The sequence below is a fragment of the Zonotrichia albicollis genome, chromosome 1 (assembly GCF_047830755.1).
Source record: "Zonotrichia albicollis isolate bZonAlb1 chromosome 1, bZonAlb1.hap1, whole genome shotgun sequence".
Lineage (NCBI taxonomy): Eukaryota > Metazoa > Chordata > Aves > Passeriformes > Passerellidae > Zonotrichia > Zonotrichia albicollis.
The window spans coordinates 15,371,508-15,397,554 of record NC_133819.1 but is presented as its reverse complement, the minus strand read 5'-3'; the positions used below and the strand labels follow the sequence as shown (position 1 = coordinate 15,397,554).

The 26,047-nt window shown below is 41.6% G+C and overlaps 1 protein-coding gene and 1 long non-coding RNA gene across 4 annotated transcripts in view; one reads left to right on the top strand and one right to left on the bottom strand.

The window, feature by feature from the left end:
* Positions 1-3,817: 3,817 nt before the first annotated feature.
* On the bottom strand, positions 3,818-17,454 carry LOC141727062 (uncharacterized). The gene is made up of 3 exons (XR_012578072.1): positions 17,317-17,454; positions 6,099-6,239; positions 3,818-4,987 (listed from the first exon to the last, which is right to left on the bottom strand). It is a non-coding gene; the product is annotated as an uncharacterized LOC141727062 (long non-coding RNA).
* SVIL (supervillin) overlaps positions 16,320-26,047 on the top strand; it is a 145,572-nt gene continuing 135,844 nt past the window's right edge. For 2 of the 3 annotated variants that reach the window (XM_074532086.1, XM_074531932.1), the window contains exon 1: positions 16,356-16,673. The gene's annotated coding sequence lies outside the window, so the exon portion shown is untranslated. Of the gene's footprint in view, positions 16,674-26,047 lie in introns of all 3 variants that reach the window. The other variant, XM_074532021.1, reaches the window with a different exon arrangement.

Below are 26,047 nucleotides of genomic sequence, written 5' to 3'. Positions count from 1 at the left end.
AAGAAAAGAAAAGAAAAGAAAAGAAAAGAAAAGAAAAGAAAAGAAAAGAAAAAAGAAAAGAAGGAAATGTTTCCATCTTGACAGCAAGGAACTAACAGACTCCTGCAGGGAGAGCCTTGAGGTTCTTTTTCCAAAAAAACCAAGCAGGTAGAGCTGCCCTGCTTTGTCTTTTTCTTGGATGGGTCATGCAAATATGAAATGTTTGGGACATAATGGACATCTTGCACTTCAATAGCATAATACATATGTAGCATGGCAGGTACTAACCATAACTACACTTGCTGTACACTCACCAGAGCAGGAGAGAAATCCTGCCTTTGTACAAGGCACCTGGAAAGAGGTTTGGGGCATTAGCAGCCCAGCTATATTAGTTCTGCATATATTAGTTCTAAAATGTAAAATGAATTTATTTTGTTATAGTTTATATAATATATTATTTGATAATAGTATTTTTCTTAGTAATTTATATTATATATTTGGTTTGCTTTCTGGGCATAAATCCAGAAAACCTAGAAATGTAGTCAGATTAAGCTACTTCTAAGCCAGCTCAATGTTGGCTTGGTCTTTGTGCCCATTGTCCCAGTAGTTATATCTGAAAGGACTGTCACTGGTCCCCAGATGGGCAGGACTATGACACAACTAATCAACAGCACTTCCTCAAATCACAATTCAAATCCTGCTAGATGTGAAAAACGGCCCCATACCTGGCAGAGATTCTCTTCTCCCCTGCAGCTGATGTTGGTGGTGTCACTGATTACTAGGATAAAATAAAAACACATCAGCTACAGGAAGAGTGTTGGCACCAGCTCAGCCTTGGCTCACAGTTGAAATTTTTGGGGTTGAGGAAGTTGCTGAGCCCTCCCTGCCAGGAGCACAACAGAGACCAGCAGGAACCTGAGACTGTCGGTTCCCAGGTGTCCCTCAAACACGAGCGCCCATTCTGGGATGCTCTGGAAAGTATGGTTGGCTTTGGTTGGCTTTGTCCATGATGCAGGGAGGGGTGAAGCACTGGGAGAGAAAGCACTGGGAGAGGAATCACTGGGAGGAGGAAGCATTGGGAGACAAAGCACTGCAAGAGGAAGCACTGGGAGGGATGAAGCACTGGGAGGAGGAAGCACTGGGAGAGGAAGCACTGGGAGAGGAAGCACTGGGAGAAGAAGCAGCATTGGGAGAGGAAGCACTGGGAGAAAAAGCAGCACTGGGAGAGGAAGCACTAGGAGGAAGAAGCCAGCTCTCAGCACTGACCGCAGCTTGGCAGGCTCACTGACTCACTCCCCGCTGGCAGCCTGAGCTCTCAGCCAGGCAGAAACACAAACTGGCTGCTGGCCTGTTTGCAGGAGGACTGGTGGGACAGCAGGCTGTGACCCCAGCCCTTGGGACTGTGCTCACTCCTCACTTCAGCTCGTACCTGCCTTGGTGTTTGATTGACACCAAATCTGGGTTTTCCCATGCAAGGGTGGGGATGGATAAAGGCAGATGCCAGATTCTGCTCTGGCATTTTAAATATGATCATGGAAGTAGGACTGGGCTCAAACCATATCCTCTTTTAGTTGAATGTAGAGTTAAGAATTCTTTATGGAGAAAAATCTGCCAGTCTGCCTTGGTGCCATTCTACTGAAATCTAAGAGGAATCAGAATTTTAATTGCAGTCATGTCTTTTATACTCTGTGTTAACTCTATGTAGTTTCTGGCAAAAAAAAGCTCAGTGCCCTAATTTTGTTCATGCTGCCATTGCCCTTCCCTCATTGCATGGGTTCAGAAATGTATATGTAATTTTTAACCCTATGTACACACTCATTCCTATTTTTTTATTTTGAACCGTTTTAGAATAGAAATAGATTCTCCATCCACCTTTAAACCAGAAGTTAGGAAGTTGCTTGTGCTGATGCCTGGGCTGTTATCAAGAGTCTTAAGTCTCTTGAAAGCATGTCTGCTTTTGATATGGTTGCTAAATCTGGTTTTTCTCCTCGTTAAATTTGGCTGCCTCATTGGAGTAAGTCACTTTTCCACAGACCAGATGAGTAGAAAAGCTGGTCATATTTTTCAAGCAGTTCCCTTTTGGGGATGATCAGATTACTGCAAAGGCATTGGAATTTACACAAATAAAAATGTATTCTAATTTCAATGGCTTGGGATTTTTTAAAGTGGCAACACTAAGAGACTGCAGAAAATGTGAAAAATAAAACATCTGTTAGTAGAAGTCTACAATGGTTGGGAGGCTGGAGCACGTGGCTGAAAAGCAGAGGCTGAGGAAATTGAGTTTGTTCAGCCTGGAGAAAAGAAGGCTGAAAGTGGGGACCTAACTTCTGTCCTAACTAGAGATTGGGTGGTTTAGTACAGAAGATAAGATATATTTATCTTGGAGGTCATCAGTCAAAGAGGCAACAGAGACAAACTGCAAGGAGGAAATTCCGATTAGGGAAATATTCCTTGAGGGCAGCCAAACCCCAGAATAAGCTGCACAAAGAGCTTGCAGAGATCTGATCCTTGCAGATACTCGGATCTCAACTGGATGAGATCCTGAGCAACCTGACTGAATATTGAACCTAGTCCTGTTTTAAGCAGGGGATCAGACCAGATGACTTCCAGGATCTCTTTCCAACCCAAATTGTGCTTTGATTCTATGGAAAATGTTGGAACTAGTTACCAAATCAGACACAAGGGGACAGGTATACCACAAATTGTGCAAGGAAAAAAAAAAACTTTTTAATCGTTTCAAGAAGTAGTTAGTTCTGCCAATATAGGAATGTAAACTACAGAAAATATACTTATTATAAAGTCCTTTTATCTTTACTGGTTTTATCTGGATTGCCATGTGTCGCAGCCTGTGCCTGTGTTCTGGGGTCCAGCAGCTTCCTGATGAAGCCAATGTCTCTGCAAATTTCTCATTACCATATGTAGGAATAGTTTCTCAGCTCTGTATCACGGGGGTTAGAGAAGATCCTCTTGGAGGATATGTTTTTGTTTGTTTTCCATTCTGGAATGCACAGATCTGTATTTAATCAATCACAGAAGCTACAAGGCTGGAAACTCATTGGGCTGTTTCTGCTCAGGCTTCCAGTGATCCATCTGGTGAGGTGGACACTTTTCCTGCATCCACCCAGAAACAGGGACTGGCTCCATGAAAGAAATGTGGGGAATAATAGGCACATTCTTCTTGGTTAGCAGAGCAAAGGGTAACTGTAACATTCCCTGAAGCTATGATAAAGCAGACATAATTTGAGATGAAAAAATAGAACTCAAATCTTTATGGACATGGAGAATTGAGTGCTATATGATCATTTCTCTCTCTAGGGCATGCTTCAGAAGTGGGGTTGGACCAAATATGTGGAATAATTCAGGTTGAACTGTCAAGTAATCATGAATTTAAGAGCTCAATATGTGAAGTAATTTCAAACTTACTCCAAAAACAGGTTTGGGAGGATTGGATGAGGGGTTTTTTGGGGGAAAATAATTGCCTGTAGCCAAATCTGAGTTAAGCATTTTGTCTAACTGCATTCTTACAGAAAATTTGGAGAAAGAGACATGTATAGCTGTCAAATCACTTTATTCAGAGAGATATATGTGTTTAGGGTGGTGATGCTTACAGCAGGTCAAACCACGCAAAGGTTTCTGTTCAAGAAAGCTGAAAATTAAATACTGAGTTTGGAAGTAAGGAGATTATTTTGACCTTTTTTTTTCCTCTTAAAAAAAGGTGCTATTTAAACTAGAAAGTGTTTTGATAATAATTACAAAATGAAGCGGGGAAAAAACTTCAAAGAATTATTTTACAGCTTTTCTATTTATCTGCAAAACAGAAAATCTACTGCACTGGCTTTTGGTCTACAAGTCCAGTATGACACCTATTGTGTTTGGAGTTGAGTCAGTATTTACAGAGCAAGACAAAGAAAAAATCCCAAGTAGCAAATAGAGTCGCTAATAAGCTGAAGAATGTGTTCTGTTAATTTGTAGTAATATTAATCTGTTGCCTTATTTAGCATTTTCTCCAAATGCTTGTGGTTACTGACTTTAATATATTTTAGAAAAGTAATTATCCTCTAGAAGCAGAATATGTTAAAGTTTGGTATTTTTATCCTCTCATTTATGACTCTATTTTAAATTTAAGAGTCATCCAGTTGAGGAAAAACAATAGTTGAGAGTACAAATACACAACACAGATAAATATGTGGAAATGCTCAAAGGAAACTGTTTCAAAGAGCCAAAGGACTGAAAATTATTTGTGCAAGGTATTCCACAAAGAAAGTAGGTGAAAAGCAACATTAAAACATTAAAAAGCTCAACTCACAATTTTTTCTTTTTCCAAAAATAATGGTAAATCCATAACAAACAGTTCAGCCAGCTCTAGACTCAACTGGGATCTGATCCAGTCATTATTTTGGTACTTGAAATCAAAAGGGATTTGATGGGAATGTATGATAGATTATTTTCTGCACATTTTTAATTGGGTGACTTCTTCCCTTAAAGGGTCTGTAATTTTTCACACATGTCTCCAAACATCCTCTGCCAACACTAAATTCTGCTCAGATGGATTTTCTCTTAGAGAAAAATTTGGCAGTTACAACTGTTTGGCCAAAATCCAGTAAATTCAGATGGGTGGAGCCAGGAAATGGAAAGACTTTATGTACATAGTATGTTACTTCTTCATGCATCCAGATTTACATATTCTTGGAAGAAACAAACTCAAGAACTTTCTTTTGTTTCCTTTTTGACTTTGAAAGAAAAAAAAAGCACAGAACCTTCCTCCTAATCTTTGCAGTTCACTCTCTGGTCTTTGATGTAACAAAAGTCACCCAGCTGTATTTAGTACTGCCTACAAATCTCTCCCTCTTTGTTCATCTTACAGCATAAAACCTGACCAAGGCATCTTTAGAAATGAGAAGTGATGTGGTCACATGGCTCAAAATATCAATACTCCTCCTGGGCAGGATCAGTAAGGTGAGTGCCTTATGATTTTATGTCCTCCTTAGATATTCTGTCTTCTAATCTTCTGAAAAGAGATTTAAGAGAGAGAGAAATCAGGAGTTAAATTTACTGGAAAAATAAAAGTCTCAAGCTTTATGTGAATAAATTGTTCAGAGAGAGAATGGATTTCCAAGCTTGTAGATGAATATTTAGGCATGCCAGTAATGAGCAGTTGAACTAGCACAGCTAGGCAAAGCAAGGCAGCTTTAAAAGGCCCCAAATGGTTACATTCAGATTCCATGATTTTATGAGTGATTATTTTTCCACAGATTTAAACAAAATCCATCTTCTCATTCCAGCCTGAGGAAAAAAGTGACCAGAAGAGTGGCTTGTACCATACCACTGATGTCTCCTTGACACACCAGTGTCTGAGGGCAGACACAGGTTTAGTGTTGGAAAGCTCTTGTTTCTAAGAGTTTCTTCTGTCTCAGGGACCACTGCATGTATGCTTCAGTTACTGAGGACATGCTCAGCATAAAAATCTGCCTAAGTTATTTCTTCTCACAACTTTTTTTCCCTTTTATTTCTTTCCTGCAAATTTGGATTTATTTGGCTTAAGGTAATTAAGCACTATTTCCCTGTCTAAAGGCTCCACACACAAGACTGTGGCAGAACTGGAACTTCTGTTTCACAGGAAATTCTGACATTTTGAAACATATGCAGGTTTGGAATGAGAAAAAGATCAGAGAATTCATAAATTTCTCTAAAGGAATATGTTCCAAAAAAAGCCATGTCAATGGAAATAAAAAACTTTGTTAAAATTCAATAAAAGATCAATTTAGGTTTTTGTTTGTTTGCTTGTTTTTTTAAAGAATAAAAGCTCTTCTGAAAGAAGAATAAATAAGAAAAACATTTTTCTAAGACCTTTGCAATAAGCCTTAACCAAATTTCCTTTTACTGAGCACAGATATTTCCAATATGAAATTTCCACCTCGACATATTCCCACTGATGATTCAGCATTTTCAAAATGGAGAACGTTTAGAAAATATTTTCCCAGCACTAGGAATAGATTGGAAAACTGCTTCAAGTTTCTGTTTTCAAATAAATTTTACTAAAAAGTACCATAGATATTATTTAAGTGTTCTCCCCATCTTGTACTTGGCACACTTTCCATGTAAGGTAGCAGCACACTCACCTGATGATCGTCTGTCTCAATGGACTGGGAAGGAGTTTGCCCTGGAATCACCTTCTTGGCACCAGCCAGAACATCTCAGATGCTGTTGGCAGCAGGCTGCTCCTTCGCCACTTTGTGTTTTTTCCTGCAGCACTAAAAGGCCTTAAAAGAGCAGAAACAGAAATTCAGCTCTCCACCAACTTTCACAACTGCTCATTTTCACTCAGGTCCCAGTGATCACAAAGGAGCATAAGATAGGACAGCAGAGGACATCTGAAGAGCAAACTTACTGACTCATTGTCCCCGTTAATGAGATAGTTATCTCATTTATCTCACACTTTTCTCCTACCTTTCCATATTTATTTGCTTTATTTCCACTAGGAAAAATAACTTGGTAGCCTTGCAGAACTTCTCTCATTATGGTAACTCAGTCTCTCCTAAGTTACCTGAATTTTCTCCACTTATGTTTCTAGATTTGACTTGATTTGATTTGATTTGATTTGATTTGATTTGATTTGATTTGATCTGTATGTGATCTGCACACGTGAAACACCATAAATTCCATCCATTCATAGGTGCCAGCACTGTCAAGGAAGAGTAGTATTATTATTTTTGTTGCTGCTTCAAGCATAGAATAAAACATGGCTTTTTCATGGTTTGCTTGTGTAGTAATGAAATATAATTACACTCATATCAGACTGGGGAAGGTTATTTGCTTTAGAGAGTATCATTAAGAAGAATATAAGGAACTGGACCTGGGTGTAAAGATACCTAAGACAGAAATACAGAGAAGCAGAGGAAGAAGATTCCACCCTATCACAGGAGGATACAGTTTCCAAAACAGTGAGCTAAGTCTGCTCAAGCCAGGCCAAATCTGTGGCTCCACAAGCAATCCCACCCAAATGTGTTCATTATATTGACCTGTGTAGCACATTGAAAGTTCCTTGACTTGTGACGTCTTTGTGGCAGGTACTGGCCTTCTTTATTGGTTTTGGACAGGCTTCAAGACCATGGATTTACAGATTATTTGAACACACTGAGACATTTTAATTGGCTAAAATGCAAACATTTTGCAGTTAATGAGGGGTGGCTTCAGAACCTGATTTTCCACTGCCTTGTACCTTATGTAGCCATTAGTTCACAGCAGGAGAAAGGTCTCAGAGTGCGGTTTGGCAGCTCAGTGCTTATGACCTTCCCATGACATTAAGCCTGCTGGGCTTTTAAAAACCTTCTGTGTGGCTGGTTCTGTTCTGGCTCTTCCACACTGCCACAGCAACATGATGGGTTTCAGAGTTAATGCAACTGATGTCCATGGATTTTCCCAAGGCGCTCCCTCCTCATCTCCAATTTCAGCGCCCAGACTTTGGAGTGCATCAATGAAGAGAGATTTGTTGTCAGATCATGTTGTATTACAGCCTTTTAATTTTTAAAAATATTTTTACCCATCCCCCAGCTATTACAGCACTTGGTAGAACCTCAAATACCCGAAGAAAATGAGAAGCAATCCCAGAGCTACAAGTACCAATGTCTTCTGCTACAAACCTCTATCAATCACAGCTTGTGGGTTCAGCATAAAAGTGGCAAATCACTTCAGCTTAACTTAAAATCTTCCACTACAATTATTTAATTCTGAGATTACTACTGTATCCTTTGAGAGTTCGCAAATACTGCACAAATATGTTCAACTTGAACATAAACAAACAAACAAATATATAAAATAGAAGGCAGAAAATAATTTGCCTTTGATTTGAGGTATTTGAACTTTTAGTTTAGAGTATATATTTTATGGCTAAGTAATTTCTGATCTTTACAAAATTATCACTGTTATGGAAATTACTCCACACAGTGTTACTGCTGGGATTACGTTTTTACATTTTGCTTCTGCTTATTACCAGACACAGATCTTTGGCAGCAGTATCTCCAGGGCTGGAGAAAAAGTGTGTGAAATTGTTAGCACTGCAAATGAACTTACAAGGAAATCTTTGAGAACGTTTTTTGTATCTTCTGCCTTACTACCTACAATCTAGTGACAATATTCTGGACTGCTCTGGAGATGTGTGCTAGTGACAATATTCTGGACTGCTCTGGAGATGTGTGCAGTGGCTCTCACACAAACTGTGTACAACCAGAGACTGAGTTTTCAGCTGAAAGACACACTGTCCTCCATTTCTGTGGCTGGGAGTTGAAGCTGGTGGCCCACGCTGTTTTCCATTTAATCTTGCCAATCCTGAGTCATGTTGTAGACAACCAGTGAATATAGAAGAGTATTAGCAAAATTAGTTTATACTGAAGACAATATTTACATCCCACAACACAGTGACATTGGTGATGTTTCTGAAATATCACAATACAATTGGGCAGTAACAAACATCTAGGTCACCAAGTACTCTATCACTCGGTAGTAAACAGGAATTTGCCTCATAAAATCTGTCTTTCTATAAAATTCCTGCCTTTAAAGTTTTATTTAGGCCTAGAAGACGTTGGGGCATTTCATTACAAGACAAAACATCTCTGTTTAGCTTTTTGTTCCTTCATGAATTCAGTTTGCTGAAAAAGCTCTGAGTTGTACAGAGCGCTACTTGTTTAAATTAGGGCTTTCCTATTCAAACAACCTTATTTTATTTCTCTGAAAAGTTGCTTCAGGCAAGCCAAAAGTGAGATCTTTATTTCGCAGATGAGATGTAGCCTGCAGGAGGATGGGTCCCATGTAGCTTTTCTGAGACAAACAGTGCAAGTGAGATTGCAAACATTTGCATTCTTGTAGACAGAAGTCACTCTAAGCTCCAGTTTCCACCCCTACAGTCTTTCACCCTTTGATGTGGATTGCCCATAAGAAGTCTCTCCATTGTTTCTGGGGATTTTTGTGGCCCTCATAGCTGTTGCTGACACATGACTTTGAGATGGAAAATAAATAATGAATGCACTATTAAACTGCAGGATCCAAGTGAAATATTGCAACAAACTCAGGCTTTCCTTGGGAGTGTAAACATTAATCACACTTTATGTTTATATGGCACTGGCAGCTATAAGACTTGGGAGGGATTGATTTTAAAAAGATTGTGCTTTTCATATATTTCTAACTATTTGCAGTTGTGGAACTTCATGGGAAGTCTGTGTTTAAGCACAAGAGTGCTCCAGAAAAGTTATTATTGCTGGTGGATCATTCAGGACCATACATTTCCATCTCCTTCAGCCACAATGACTCTTGCTTCAGCTAATGAGATGAAAACCCAGCTTCATGTGGAGGATTACTGGATGTCTGAGCAGTGGCCAGAGCTCTCACACAAAGACAATGGGTCATGGACTTCTAATTCAAAGGTCACAATATTTTTGAAAAAAGGGAAAATTTAAAAACTTTCAAAGTTATGATTTTTCCAAGCTGTTTTGTTTCATGCTTAAATTTGTTTAACTGTTTTGCAGCTCTTTTAAAAATTAAACCAACTATATAATGTTTCTGATTTTCCTCCTTCTTTTCTAGCTGAAGCAATTAAGAAAATTAAACTGACATTCCCAAATACTGTTGTCCCCTTGAGTACAACTTGTTTAATGACTTGACTATGTAAAATAAAATCCTTGATACTCCAAAGTAGTGCAAAACAATCCTTTCTCTAAACCCAAGCAGTTCTGCAGCAAAAGACTCCCAGTGGGAGATTTGCTCTCATGCTCTCCATACAAGCAATCAAAGTTTGTGCGCACTGAAGCAGCTAAAGCTCCTCTAGTTGTAGAAGTTTGTAAGTAAAGACCTTGCTTTCATACAAGGCTTTTAAGAAAGGCTAATGTATCTTAAGGCTTTGTGAGTGAACTGCCTAAAGTAGTGGTATTTTAATTTACATAATTTCTTATAAATTGAATATTCCCTTGAAGTGTTGGAAACAGAAGTGAAACCTTGCAGAACACCAACTATGTGGAAACAGAAGTTGGAAGAAATGAGCAGATAAGCTCAGTTACACAAGTGCAAGGAACCTGCAGGGCTTTTTCCACGTGGAGAAGTCCTGCATGTGAATGAACCCACATGAGTTTTGCTCCATCTCTTTGTTGCCTGTGCCATTACAGAAAGTCACCACAGACTCCAAACTCTGTAATGCCACAATCACACAGCTCACTGAGGCTGGAAGACTGAGGAATTGTGAGCAATTGCTTTTAGGTCCCTTGCATATTTCAAAGCCATTAACATTAGAGATTATCATCTTCATTGTGCCACGGGCACATGTCAGATAAATAAAAAACTGCACATATCTGTGCAGAGGACACACAGCTTTGTGCAGTCACTGGGGTGCCCCTGAGTGCTGTCCAGCTCCTTTTAAGCACTATGGACCATGAATATTTGATGCCAGCAACTCTCTAAATTCTGGTGAACAGCAAAATGCTAATGTTGATGTTCCTTGTCATTATTATGGAATTACTATTTTTGTTCCTCTTGCATGTTAATTGTTTTACATTTTAATATCTGCTATAAGACTGCTGGATGGTACTAGAAGTCCAAGATGAGGAATGACAGTCAAAATCCATTATTCTAGAAGCACTAGAATTTGTATCTTTGTAACTGCGATCTCTATGTGAGGCCATTTACACCAAATAATGAATGTGATGAAAACTCTGTGACAGACAGGCTCACTGCCTTTTCTGAAATCTGTATGTCAGTGCCAGCCACTTTCTGAAGGACATGTACAGAGGCCTTCAGCTTTTTCTTGACGCTCTTCAGATGCTGCCAGTAGCTGAAAGCTTCATTTCAGCATGACCCTGTGCTCCAACACTCTACTGAGTTCAGTGGTTTGGGAGCATCCTCAAACTAAAACAGTCTTGCAGAATTTTATGATTGACTCCAAGCAAAAATCAGTTTTCTTCCAGGTAACAATGTCTGATTGTGGGGAGACATGCAAACAAGTAAATAAAAGGTCAAATTATTTGTATCAAAGAACTACTCTGTAGAACTCTATGAGCATGTGAAGAACAGAAAATCACCATAAGCCTGGCATGTCCAAATAGCAGAGGTGCAGTGCATAAATTGTACAGTTAATCTGACTTTGCTCAGTAAGTGGGTTTAGTATGGGTTGTGCTGTTCAGCTGGGCAACATATGCTCAGAAGGTTTAACACTGGAAGTACTGCAGAATTTTGGGGAGTTGATCTGCAATGCACATGAATGTGTCTAGGATTTCCAGATATCCAGCAGCTCAGGCAGAGTTGCTATTCTGGTGAGACTGTTCCGGACAATTGTCAGCATTCTCAAATCCATCCCCAACCAAATTGCCAAGAACGTAAAAAAATATGTCTGGTAAAAGCCAGATATAAGGTAGGTAAAAAAAAAAAATTCTATCATATAAATCAAACTTTTATTATTGTTCTTATTCCAGTGCCTCAGACTGTCACCTCCTTAAGACCTAGGAGAAATAGCCCAATAACCTCATGTGTTAAAGAGATGCCAAATAAAGAAATTAAATAAAAAGCCAAATTAAAAATTTACAAAGCAACCAACCAACCAACAAACCAACCAACCCCAGTTCTACCTATAGTTCCTATGCAGAAATACGTGAATACATGGCACCATTGTCAGAGCAGGGAGAACAGGATAAACCACTTCAGTGCATGGGATCCATGCTAACCTGAAAAAGCATACATGCAGTTGGTATCTGAGAGCTGCATTTGCTCCAAACACAGCTGGGACCCTTTTCCAATGTTCCCTCTCCTTCAGAGCTGAAGGCCCTCACCCCAGCTGTGAGCAGGAGCTCCTGAGGAGCGAGGTGAGCACGGCAAAGCAGGTCACTGGGAGGCAGCACGTTCTGGGCCAGTAACCCCATTCATCCACCCAGGATTCCTTTTCCCTCAGACACTGGCTCGTGTTACTGGCCTTGGTATTGATTGCCAGGGAACTTTGACATTTGCTTGCTGTTGTTTGATGAAAGCAGCTAATTGGAGAGCTTCCTCTGAGGAAAGCCTTTCACATATGTGGAGTCCTTTGTACCTGTGCATGTGTGGGTGATATATTCTGAAATCTACATAGAGAAAAGCTGTTTACATGCAGCATAAATGTAACTAACTGCTCTTGCTTTGCTAAACATTCACTCATAACCTGCAATTCAATTCCATCACCTGTAACAAAATACTCGAGACAACTGTAAACTAAATGTCAGCCCTCTTTCTTCTCAGAGAAGCTGCCTTTTTAATTCAGTACAATTAATCAACTTACATTACTTTAAAATATTTTTTTTAAATATTCCAAGAGTTGGGTTTTTAAAGCAGTCTTACAGAACCTCAATTGAAAATCATATCAAGTGATTCAAACAGAAAGGACTGAAAAGTGGAATATAAATCCTGATATAAGGCTTCAGATGTTTTTACATACAAAGATTTTTTTTTAACCCTGGTACTCATCCATATTATACAGTGAAATGAACAAGCAGAATCAGAGACCAACAGTAAAGCACAAAAAATGTATTTCCATACTGCATGAAATTTAAAACAAATCATATGCTCCAGCACAGTTTATTCAAACATCTTTTTCTAAACTCAACAGCTCCTCGGTAAGATGATTTAGGTGATGAGCATGCTTGTATAAATGCCATGTGGGCCACAAAATATGTACTCCACCTGCAGAAACTGCTGTCCTAACTTATCCCAACTTCCTTGGCACCCCCTATTTTCATTTTTTCCAGTGCAATGATTGCAATAGCACAGACATAAGGCAGGACTTACTCCAACATTCTCCACAGCTCCTCTTAGAAAATACATAGGAATTTGTACTGAAAGTATCTCCTGACAAACAGGAGATTTTTTGGGGATTATGTTGGCACCGCCTCTCCCCACCTGCCCTTTCTCTTCTCTTTATTTTTTGTTGCTTATGAGATGAATGGTTATTATCAGTTTATTATTACTGCTTTTCCACAGACTTTCTCAAATGTCAAGTGAATCTGATCTGGAGTTCAGGCCCATAATTACACTGGACCAGCTCCAGGAACTCGTAAATAAATCGGGGGTGGCTGCTATGGTTGCCAGAGCTCTGTCATTTTGCTCTTCTGAGGGTGGACAGAGGCTTTGGCTCTTTTCTAAAATTCTACACTTGCTACAGAGTTTTTCACACCTTATTTTAAAAGACCCTAGGCTTTTTTACTGTAGTTTGGCATAGCTTTACCACAGGCACAGAAAGCTACTAGACTGCAACATTGTTGAATTTGCTCATTTAGAGAAGCAGCTGAAATGTGATTGTTACTTTTTAATTTTTTTTTCTGCTTTCTCTATATGTGAGAACCTCACAGGAGCAGACATTAATTCTGGCTCTGCTCTGGCTTCTTTGTTGACATTAGGAGTTTACACTGGGCTCTGCAGTGAGGCACATCTTTGTCACAGAGGGCAGCTCCAAGGCTTGGCAGGAAAGGCCCTCAAGTGCAAGATGTCTGCATTCAAGATCATGGTTTGAAAGGAGAGGGCACGGCATTCATTCCCAGACCTGGCTTACTGAGGTCTGAGAGGTTTTCTAGTGACTTTAAATGTTACTTTCCAGCCTGTTTCTAATCATGTCAATGCACACAGAGCACAGCATCTGGTTACAGAACTGAATCTCTGGCCAGTGCAGGCTTGAACTGAAAATGGTGCAGATATTGATCTTCTGATATTTTTGACACTTTTTTTCCCTGAAAAACTTCAAATAAACTACTGAAGCACATCACGAGAGCTGATCCAGAATGTGTAACTATTCAGAACATGGTTCCTCTCCTCCAACCTCATCTGCAATTAGAACTAATCCCCACATCAGCCATTCATGGATGCAGATGGCAGCACAGATCACAATTTGCACAAATTGATCTACAGTGGGTTTTTACCAGAAGCTAAAATAATTCCTGAAATCAGAACTAATCTTCAGTACAGACAAGGCCTCAGACTGCCAACTAGTTCCAAATGTTTTTAAGATGTGAATGCTTGTATGCTGCCAATGGCACCGAGATGACCAATTCTTTTCACATGGGTCACTCTGAGGCCAGCAAATGGTATCAGCATTTCCCCAGTGCTCCCCTGGCTCACAGACACACAGTCACATAAAGGTGAAAGTTTCTGGACTCCTTTATAATGGATTGAGTCATTGTGTCTTCTGCAGAGCACTTTTCAAAACAAAGCAAAATACTTTATGGAGTGGAAAACACTGAATTATTTGCAAAAAAATGTCATTTCTTTTCTATATCCCTCCCCAGGGAGCCCATTGTTCAAATAAGTATTTGCTTGTGCCCCAAAGTACAGATGTTTTTGACTCTTGTCATAAATCAAACATGTTTATGTCTAACACATTAAAAAAGAGTAGAAAATAGCAGACATGGATTAAGATGGTTGGTCTGACCCAAATTATATTTCTTCAATACTGTTAATTTTTTGCTGATTCTTCTGGGAACAAAAGATTCGACAACATCACTGTGCTTCCCTCTTCTCCCTTGGAATTAAAATCAATCTTTTACTCCTTTTGAAATGTAAATTTGAAATAATCATGTATCTGGATCATGGATTAAGTTTGCAGGAGAAAAGTCTCTGGCAGAAGATGGCAGGGACCGTGCCTAAAGCTAAATCCAGACACACAAATCAGCTCTGAGCTCGGGTGAAAACAGAGTTCTGGTTAAATGGGTTGCAGGTTTTCAGTTACAAAAGTTCCATCAAGAAACTATTCTGATATTTGAAAACAAGTAAGAACAGCCTCATGTCATCTACAAGAAAAGCAAATTTAGCATTCCAATTACTTTTTTGTCCCCTCAGACAATTCTCTCAGGCCTATTTTAAAGGGCATTTTTTTCAGAATCAGAATTCCATCTCTAAACCTTGACAATTCTAGTGAGATGGTGCTGCCTGTTTTTTTTTTTAACAAGGAAAGATAAGCCTTTGATAGTTTCATATAGGGGTGTTGAACAACAGGACAAATTTTCTTGAAAGGCAGCAGGATAAACCATATTTTCAAGGTCAGTTTTTTAATCCATGGCTTTTAACCTTGCTGTGATTTATGTTTGACCTTCTTTCCACAGTAGTTTTCTTCCTTCTCTCCTTCAGACTGGAAGGACACGTCTGTGCTTTCTATTTGATGTGGGTTTCATGTATCTGCACAAAGTAATTCATAACCACTTGGCAAAAGGCATGTGCCCACACCACATCATTATCCTGCAATTAAGAAAATTCTCCCTGCCACAAAGCCATAAAGCCCAGTGATGTTTCAAGCTAAGCCCTCAATATCCATTCTGAATTCATCTAAGGCACAAAGCTGCTGTGGCGCTGCAGAGAGATTTTGTAGCATGCCTTGTAAACTACTTGTTGAGCATTGATTGGAAATTTTTTGGCTTTGCTTCATCTCAGCATGCTTCCACACCTTCAGATTTTCTCCTGCTTCTCTGCACAGACTTCACACAGATATAGAGAAGATAGCTCTTCTCTGCGACTGAATGGAACAGAAGCATGTTATTGTATTTGCTTCTGGGCGTCCTCTATCTAAGGTTTAACACATTCTTCAAATGATTTTTAGATTTTTGATTATTCTCTCCGTGCTGTTGGTCAGGTTGCAGGTTGCTTTGTAAGACATGATCAAGCAGGTCTTGAATTATCCGTGTAATTCACTTAAAAATGTTTGATTAAAGTAAAAGACTGAAGCGAAAGGAAGAGAAAAAGATTCTGCCCTCTGGGATGTTTAATATTAGTCAGTTTCAATGCTATGCTTCCCTTTCACTGTGTGGACAAACACCTTCCGTGAATCAAAGGTGAAGTCTCTGTATCATGTCATTTCCTCCACCTTCCTAATCATGCCTTGATTTTAAATAAATACATCCAAGGGAAAAAAGTTTCACCTTTAAACAAAATGCGGTGATGACTTCCCAATTTCTGCCTCATGTGGCCCCAGCGGAAGGGAAGGAGCAGGACATTTATCGAACTGCTTCTATAGACACCTTCTCCCCAAGGTCTTCCAGGATCTGCTGCATCCCAGCAGGAGCAAACTCTTCCATCAGGCTGAGACAGCCTGGAGAGGGGGTGCAAGTTAATGAAGAGAGCAGTCGTGTGTCTCTGAATGTACACTACAGAGAAGGAAACACTGTCCAGAAACGCTGCTAATGCAGGAGCTACCAATAACCGTGAGTGGCGGCGCCGAGCCCTGCCAGCCCTGTGCTGCACCGGAGCTCTCTGTTGGGCCTGCCCTCCTTTGAACAATTACGGATTCTATTGGCCACGCTCGGTGAAAGGGACCCAAAAACGCCGCTCCCCGCCCCGTCGGGCGCGGCTCCTTTAAGGCGCGGAGCGGGAACGGGAGCGCGTTCGGTCCGGTCCGGTCCGTGTGGCGCGGGGCCGGGAGCTGGGCGCGGGTCCTGGAGCTCCGGCAGCTCCGCACGGCCCCGCCGCCCCCCGATCGCTCCCACATCGCTCCCGGGCCGCTCCGGGGGGCGCCGAGCCCGGGGCCGCCCCGCCCCGCCCCGCCCGCCGGCCGGAGGTGCCGCCCCCCGCCCCCCGCGGCCGCGCCGCTCCCCCCGCCCCGCTCCGCCCCGCCGCCGGCCGGAGGCACGGACGGACGGACGGACGGACTGACGGACGGACTGACGGACGAGGCCGCCGGAGGCAGCGGCTGCCCCCGAGCCGCCGGGTGCGAGGTGAGTGGCGGCGGCCGCGCTCTGCCCCGCTCCCCGCGGCTGGGGAGCCCGCACGGGCGCTGCCCCCGGGCACAGGCGCTGCCCCCGGGCACGGCCGTTGCCGCCGTGGCGGAGGCGCCGCGGGCTCCCCGCGCTCCCGGGCAGCGCCTTTGGCGGCGGGGCTGCCGCGCGAAACTCGCCCGCTGCTCCCGCGCTGTCACTCCGGCACAGGGCTCTCCCGGCGCGGGGCTCTCCCGTGGGGATGCGGGGCTCGCCCGCGCTCCCCGCACCTGCTCCGGGGCCGGGCTGCAGCCGGGGCCGCCGGCGGCCCGGGGCTCGGCGGGGCTCTGCGGGCACGGCTCGGTGCCCGGGGCAGCGGGCGGGGGGCGCGGCGCTGGGGCCGCTCCCGGGGCCGCACAGCAGCGGGGCTGAGAAATGTTTGGAGGAGTTTTGTCTCTTCTTTCAGCTGGAAAAGGAAGGGCATCGGCGGCGGCGGCAGCGCGCACGTGTGATGTAGAGAAAGGGAGACTCATGATGCTGGCTGGCTGCAGCTCAGCAGGATACCGGGAAAGGCGCACAGAATCAACCGGGCGCCTGTTGGGAGGTGCACGGAGCCGCTTCGGCCCAGAGCCCCCGAGCTGGTTTGGAGAGACTGAGCACTCACCTTAAATGGCTCGGCAGTGGGGTTCTGGCTTGCCCCGACTTGTCCAAACTCCAGAAAACAATATGACGTTTAGAAAGAGGGGAAACAGTGTGATATTGTGATTAATAGGAGAAGAATGAGTAGTAGGGTATGCCGATGGTTATCAGTGCAGTGCTTGTAGGGTTTTACGTAGAGCTTGGATACCCAGTGCTGCAGAGCTGACTACTTAATTACACCTTTGTATCCATTCTACTAATAACACTTCTTGCGGTCTGATGGATCCCGATCGTGGATTATGACTCTTTTAAGAGAGACTTAAGTGGTCTTTCGAAGAGTGAGTGTACTCAAGTTTATTACTTGGCAGGGGGCAGCAGCATGAAGCCTGGGAATGAAAATAGGAAGTGAACATTACTCATTTAGTTTTGATATTGTGTCTTTGACGGTTATAAGTGTCATCATAGACTGATCCTAGCTCAGATAGCATCTCATGTACTGAAAGATATTACTCTTGTCCTGGTTTGTACCTACTTCTTCTAGCTGTGCAAGCAGTCCTTCTAATATGGAATATGTTCTGAACAAGTCTGGTTATTTTTATAATGGGCAAATGTGTTTCTGGAAGAGTAAACCAGACTGTATCACTCTGAAGAATGTTCTCAGCCTGTAATATCTTAATCTCATTTGTTCAAAATGAAAACAACAGCAACTGGAAAACTGAAACCACTCTTGACTGATGCACGTGGCTAACGAGGTTTATGACAACAGAACTGTGTGCAGTGTTACTACACTGAGGTGTTGCTGCTCACACCTGGAAGTGCAGCTCAAGCTGAGGATGGGCTGTCTGCTGGCTCTGTGTGACCAGCAGTGGCAGAGGTCCAGCCTGAGTTTTCAGAGACACAGTCCTGGTTGCTTTAAGGTTCCTTTGGAGCCTTCATGAGACAGAAGTGCTTGTTCTGGAAACTGGGAAGGAATAGTGGTGATGTGCCCCACTCCTCAAGCACAGGCTTGACAGCTGTTCCTGCCAAGAGGTGTTCTTCCCTGGTGGGACACTGAGAGGCTTGAGATGTCACCCTGTTCTCCTCTGCCCCCTGAGGCCGCAATAAAAAGGGTTTTGGCCTGGTCCTTAAATGCATCTGGCCGTGGGTAATGGCACAGTGAGATGCTTTAGAGTAGTTTGCTCAGTTTCAGTTCTGCTTTGTTTATCTGTGTGGAGGCTTTGTTACATGTTACTGTGTCAAGTGAGATGCAGTTACAATTTTGATTTGCTATCCTGATAGGAAATATGCTTCAGCTTTCACTTTAAAGTAGTTAATTGTAATGCAAAAGAGTTGTATACTAGCATGGATGTGCATGCCTGTGAGTTTATCTGGCCATGCTATCGTTACAAACCCCTCTGATACAGGCAGGACCAAAGTGTCTGTCCTGTGTAGAAACTTCTGCAGTCACCAGAGGAAAGGCATGGGTTTTTTCACAGTAAAGCTCTGAACAAAATTCCTGTCTTCAGGTGAGTGTTAGCTCTTGCTAGGTGTGGCCTGACTGTACTCCCCTGGGGGAATCATTTCACACCCTTTGTTTCGCTAGAAAATTTATAGTTCCCAACTGCACTGCTCAGTTCTGAGTGGATGCAAACCATGCTGACTCATATGCTGAACTGCAGCCTTGCTCCATGTAAACACAGGCACACTTCTAAAATATTTAATTTGTAATGTCCTCTGTGGAGAGCTATCCCACAGCTCCTGGCACAATTCCCAGAAGCAGCAGATTCTGGGGTTCTGGGAGTTTCAAAGGCCATTGGTGCCCAGCGGGATAATCATCTGAACTAGTTCGGTGTAGTTTATCCTGGCACTGGGACAGTTCAAACTGAACAGGTATTTAATCTTGCTTAAAGCAAGTCTGCTTTGAACAATACATGGTATGTGCATGAGCGATCTGGAGCCTGTTGGGACATGGCTGTCAGGAGATCTACATGGAGGGAAATCTTTGTTATGGCAAGTACTCTTTGGTGTAGATGTAGCTCCCAACAATTTCTAAAACAATGTCTGTGGGCAGTTATAGTAAAACCAGGAATAAGCTATTACAATATTTGTTTTCTTAGTTCCTCTCTGGCCAATACCAGTGGTAATTAATTGTCTTGTGAAATACCTGAGTTTATATCCATGAGTGAAATGCATGTTAAAAAAAGATTCTCAGAAATACAGAAACTCACACCCATTCATGCACACAAAAATTCTCATTTTTTAATTGAAAATAAATTACAGTATATGATTTGGCTAGAAAGGAAGAGAATGGGATCAAAGAATGATTTCTAAGCACACTTATTTTGGCTGTACATGCTAAGTACACTATTGGAGTTTTAAGATAAATATCTTCTCCTTTAAAGCAGTAATTCATTCATTGGGGACTAGCTGATAAGAAACTAGAGTTCTTTGGTTCTTTTGTGGGTTTTAAAATTTGGGTTTGTTTTTTTTTTTTGGTTATTATTGTGGGCTTCGTTGAAAGACTGACAGAGAGTAGTGTGGGAGAGGTTCAGTGATCTCATGGATGGTGTAGACAATCCCATATCACTTGCTCAGGTGGGCTGTCAGTGCATTACCTGCAACAGTTAAACATGGTCTGTTTGCCGAACTGTGCCCAGCCTTGCTGATGTCATAACTCATGCCAACATCCTGCAAGGTTTTAAGCATCCACTCTTAATTTTTTATTTTGAGAACAAAACTCTAGAGACACTAGAGTAGTGGGATGTGCTCAAAACTGGATACATCTGGGTTGCAGAAGTGGTTCCAAACCCTGGAGAAAAAGCCCCTGGTGCAAATGGGGCTCTGGAGCTCACTGAGGTCCCTTGGGGATACAAACCATCACTCCCCGTGCTTGTATCCATGCACTGTCAGTGCAGCAGGAAAAGCAAATCTGTGCTCTTACCTTTACAGATGGTAGGATTTGAAGGTGGTGTGCCTGTCATTTCTTTGACTGCAGGAGGGGTATCTGGCATAGTACTGTTTTGGTACAGGAAGCATCTTTTCTGTGACCGATTCAAGGCTCAACCTATTTTCCGTCTTTATTAATATGGGGAATTTCCTTACAAATGTGGCTTAATTCACAAATTAATTTCACTAGAAAGACTTCTTTATCTGAAGTCTGAAATTGAAGTGTACAGATGTGGCATTTTGTTGCTTAAGTGTGTTGAGAGATACGTTTGCCATTAGCAGAGTCCCATTAGTTATGAGGTAGTCTTACAAAATATATTTCAAAATCCTGCTTTCTATGATGGCTGTTTGTGGCATTTTTGTTTTAAAAGCAGAGGAAGTTAAAAATTGTGTCTGCATCTGTTATTGTTGTTGTCACAGCTGTCTTTGTCCAGTTTTAACCATCCTATTCTGAGTAGCTCCTAAGTGGGGTTGTAACTTCAATGGCCATGTGAAGAAGTGGAGGTCTTTCAATGCTTTCTCCTTCTCTCAGTCAAAAAATATGTCTTTTGAGTTGCACTAGGTTTAATCTAGTTGCAATGAGTAGAACTATTCCATTACTAACTCTGTTTTGGTGCCTGGCATAAGTAGGGCTGATATGGTTACGATATTAATTAATTATATTAATTAATTATATTAATTGAGCCAGTTCCTTAGCACTAATTAATCATGGTTTGTCTTGAGCAAGACAGATGGTGCCACTGATACTGTGCTTCTGAGAATTGAAAACTGGGAAGATCACTTGAAATAAGGTGATGCAATTTTTGTAGGAGGTCACGTACAAAATCATTTCATCCTTCAGATGGCAATTGTGAAACAAGTGAGTGCTCCTTGCACCATGCTATCAGTTCTTGCATAAGTAGGCAGGAAACAAGGGCCACCCCTCTGTCTAGGTGGGCAGTGGCATGTGCTGTCTTCAGGTGCCAACTCACTTTTGCACCAATGTGCAACACCAGAGTAAAAAAAGATATAAATAGATGTAAAGCTCGTGTTTATTCAAGCCCTTCTTTCTAGCATACTCAGCGTCTTCCTCTGAAGTGGAAGGCTGACTTCTGTGTAGTCTATGTTAAGAGTTTGTAAATGGCTGTCTTCCTGACTCTAGCTGGAGAATACTGTCATGAGAGAAGTTTTTTTGTAAGTTAGATGGCAACCTGTTAGAGTAACACATTGTTGGAAACTGTTGGTGGTAAAGTAGCAGCAGCTCGGGAAGCTCTGTGACCCTAATCCAGACTTGTTTTAGAGGGTAACTTCTAACACAGGATCCTGTACAGTTTGGTCCAGTTGGAGGGTCAGCTGTCTATTTTGGAGCTCAGACTGCTGCCTTTTGAGATGAAAGCCATATTTTGTGAGTATGAACTCCTTTTTATCTGCTTGCTGTGCTGGTCTGAGGGAAGGAGCAGCTGTAGTCCATTGGCCAGACCTGCATTTGGCTGTTGCTGCCATTGTGTTGTGTGTAAACATGTACCATTATTTTGGATCATATAGCAGCCTGTTCAAAAGGGTCTCGCATTCCCCAGCTGTTCTGCAACTTTTCCATCTCTGAGCTTGCCAGCTGCTTAATACAGGCAACTGTAGCTGCATTTGTCTCTCTGGTGTTAAGTATGAGTGGAGATAAAATTGACTTGTTAAATGTTAGATGCTGGAGCCCCTCTTCTGCTTCAAATGGACTTAAAACAAAAGCAGGCTGTTCTTACCACATCGAAGTTAGAAGTTTTCTTTGTCACTAGTTGAATAAAAATCTTTGTTTTGTAGATTTGAAACAAATACAAAACCCAGTTGTGTTTACAAATACAGCCACAGATTGTAGCAGTAACTAATCCGAAAGAACTGGGTTACAAAAGGTGTGCCTTAAAGCCATGTCAGCAGCTCGTTTGTTTAACCACTTCTCTGAACAATGTTCAGTTTGACAAGGCATCCTGTGCTCTCTTGTCAGCCAGCCCTTTTGTCTACTGGATCTGGGAACTTTTGTTTCAGTGGCAGCTCTGCTCAGACTGGGTGTCAGGGAAGGAGCAGGGGCTCTGCAATATCTTCTCTCTGAACTCAGTGAGTGCTGAGTCCAGGTGAGGAGCCACAGGCAGACCTGCCTTTTCCAGCCTGCTCTCCCTGCCATGAAAGTGATAGCAAATGTCTGGAAAATGTTTTGTGTGACTGAGCTCCTCTTTACTGCAGCTTTGAATCCACAGCTATCTGCCTGGAGATACAGAAGCTGAAAGTCAGAGTAAATTCTAGCTCCTTTGGAAAAAGGAGATAATTCTGTTCATGACTAAAGTTACTATTCTAACCACTTAACCTGTTCTGTCAGTTGGAAACTTGGGGTGAGGAGGAGTGTATCCTTGGTTGCTGCAAGAGACTGCAAGATAAAGATCTAAAAATAGTGATAAAGCCAAGTTTTCAGAGGCTGGTGCCATTGATTAGTGTTCCTTACTCCCATACAAGGGGATAAATCAGGTATTCACCTGAAATAATTTTTAATGCAATTTGTATTTGAAAAATATAAATTTGCTTTTTCATGGTTTTGCTATTTGTTTCATGGTGAAGGAAACTGGAAGGGAATGACTTGTGCATTCTTGCTCCTGATTGCAGAAAAGATTGCAGGACTGCCTCTGCCCCAGGGTCCAAGTTACCCATTGTAACTGGCCTGAATACCTTATTATTCAGAGAGGAAATTTCCAGGTGACTGTAAATACATTTCTTTTTTCTACCTCTTTTTTCCCCCACCCTTTCACCAGGCCTGCTCAATCCTTGCTGGTTGTAGCTTTCATGTTCATGTTAAACATCAACACTACCTAAATTATGTTAGGATGACTCTGGCTTCATAATAGAGCCTTGACCTGTAACAACAAAAGCAAAACCATTAAAAAATTCTTTTGATTTAAGGTGGCATGTTTCAGGATCTGTTTTTCGTATCTCCAAATAGCTCAGAGTTCGAACTTTTCCATTCTAATGGAAGTGTCCTAAAAGAAGTTGGAACACTACTTGGCTAGATGCTTCACTTGTCTTCTGGAAAGTTAATTTTTCAAAGTCAGTGTTGGAGCACTGAATCATTATTTGTCTGAAATCATAGCAAAAATACAGGCTTATAGTTTGAAGTGATCATATAGATACATAGTTATGTTAACTGAGCAGAGTGATAGATACTAGATTAAAAATGTCTCGCTGACACAGAAAATGTAGAAATGAATGTGAGTTCTGGATTTAATAATTACATGTATGAACAGTTCTTAAAAAACAGGTAGCAGGGTTTCTCTTTCAGAACAGCAGATTGAAAAAAAACACTTCAAAAATAGAGAGAGACAACCGAGTGTGATACTGAGGGCAGGGAGAGAGGGTAGGGAATGGAGAAGGAGCTTCTGTCACACAGAAAGCTAGGGAGAGCGTCTTAACATTTTAATTTTTTAAAGTGCTGCTGATTAATTCATAAACCCCTTTGGAATGGCTTTAGAGAATGGACATAGAGGAGGTTGGGACAAGTGGATTTTGAGAATTAAGAAAGTAAGGAAGTGTTGGTTTGTCCTCAGTTGAACAGAGGAGGAAGACAGTATTTGATTAGTGATTAGTGTTCAATTATTGAAGGCTTTGGGAGAAATAAATATTTCTTTCAGAATGTGGTGGGAAGTGAAGGGAAAAGCTTTTAAATGGGCTTAAATTGGCTAAACATGTTTAAAATAATAGAGGGGGAAAAGGAAGGGATTACAGTCTCACCCACCTCCTGAGACTGTTTTTAATGAAGTTGGTGAATGTTTTGGGAAGGCATAAAGCACTTGAGGAAACTTTTTGTTAGGTGTTTTTCTTTCTTTCTTTAAATGAAAGGTTCTGCCAGTGTTTTTAACTTGGCTTAAATTTGCTCCATCCTCTACAGGGGAAAATATTTATTTTAAAGTTTCCTCTAAACTTAAATTGGCTTCCTAGTCAATTTAAAGACTTGTCTGTCTATGTAATACCTTTTAAATCCAGGAAAGCTGAAAACTCCAAGGCTTAATGAAGGAGGAGACCTTGTTGATGGCACAGGAGAGCAGCATTTCTAGCTCAGAAAAATTGCTGTTCTGAAAATGTAGCTTGAATTAATCCCTTCCACCTTTGTTTTCCTTTTGCTGTTGTTAATGATTTCCTTTGCTCAGTGCTAAGTGCTGTTGTGCCTGCCTCACTCCACTGATTCTTCCACTGCTCTCTGGGACTAAAAATTACAGTATGTGTCAATTTAAAGACAGAAATAGAGCAGTGGCTCTAATAGAGCTTCTTCACTAGGTTGCAAGCTTTGAGAGTTAAAGATCATAACTTTGGCACTTAAAGTTATTTCTCTTCAGGGTGGTCATTGCAGCTCTTAGTGTTGGTTGTCCTGCTCACTGGTGAGTTTGGGTGCCTGTTATCTCACAGGTCGTGTGGCTCAAATCTCTGCCCTGTGGGTAGCTTATCAGCAGAGCTCCCCAGAGACCTCACAAAATTGTCTCCATCACTGAAAAGATTCAAGGCTTCAAAGAAGGTTGCTTAGGCAAGAGTTGCAATAATGAACAAAACTACAAAAAGAAAACAATATATTTCCTTAGGTAATGTGTGTCAGTAAGGATTTGGCTTAGTTAGGCTCTGTTGTTAGGGTTGCCTGTTACAGCTACTTGAGTTCTGGATGCTTTGCCTCGTTTGTGTTCTGCACATGAGGCTGTGCTCTCATCTGTAATCAGCATTTAGCTGGAAACTGCTGAAAAGTCCCAGTGCTGCTGCTTCTTCTCCCACCTCACTCCTCAAAAGTCAGCTGAGGTATTCCTGTTTAGATCATGCTCTTGGCTTTAGGCTGAAACTGCTTCAGTCAGAGTCCTCTGTCATTTGTGGTTTGAAGTATATGCTGTGACAAATATTACTTCAAAGGAGTTTGTACAAAACTTGACCCTTGCAAAGCTCAGAGAGTAAAGACTCTCAGAATTTATAAACACCCTGACCATGGGATTGCACCAAACCTCTTCTGGATGCTCCCCCTGGGCCCGTCCTCTTCCTTCCTGCTGAATGCCAATGGTTGACAGACAAAGAATTTGTTTTTCCTGAAATACACTTGTTTGTCTTCTCTCCATAATATTTGTTGCATGCCTGACTCGACAACTTGCATGCAAATGCCTATTTTTGTACTGTTTCTGTGGGTTGGCAACAAAGTAATTGTGGCTTCCTACTGCAAGCAAAAGCCTGGTGTATGGAAGTGAGTTGTTTATATGGATTCCTGGATTGGAATGCAAGCTTAATTCTTTCAGCTTGAAAATAAATTGTGTTCAGTAAAATTAACTGAATTTAAGTGGCACTGAACCTAGTTAAACAATTTTCTAGGGCTTACATTAATAAAAGCAAACTATAGCATAGCTAACTACTGCTAGGGATGCATTTCAGGTTCTTAAAATTCGTGGTTTAAGAGGGGAATGCTCAGCTTATACCTCTGTAATAAACTTCATGTCTGAAGTGCACTGTGTGGTGTGCCCTGCTGGGATAGTACAGCCACAGATAACTTGAAGGGATTTGTGTGGGCAGGGAGAAGGCAGATGAAACATTCCAGGTGAGATAAAAATTTTTAGGTTTGGGAACCTAACCTGCCTTACAGTTAGAGATAAAGAGCTGTGAAAAAGAAGTTACCAGTGATTTTGTTTCATCTGACCTACTGTTAGAGGACCTAGTGGCCTTTAAAAGAAATCCTTAAAGCAATATTTGGTTGAACATTCCTTTTCTGGACTCCCAGGAGGTGTTTGCCAGTAAGGAGCTGTTGACATCAAAAGCAAAACCCCAAAAGGCCCATCTATGTGTGTGAAGTAAGAAAACTG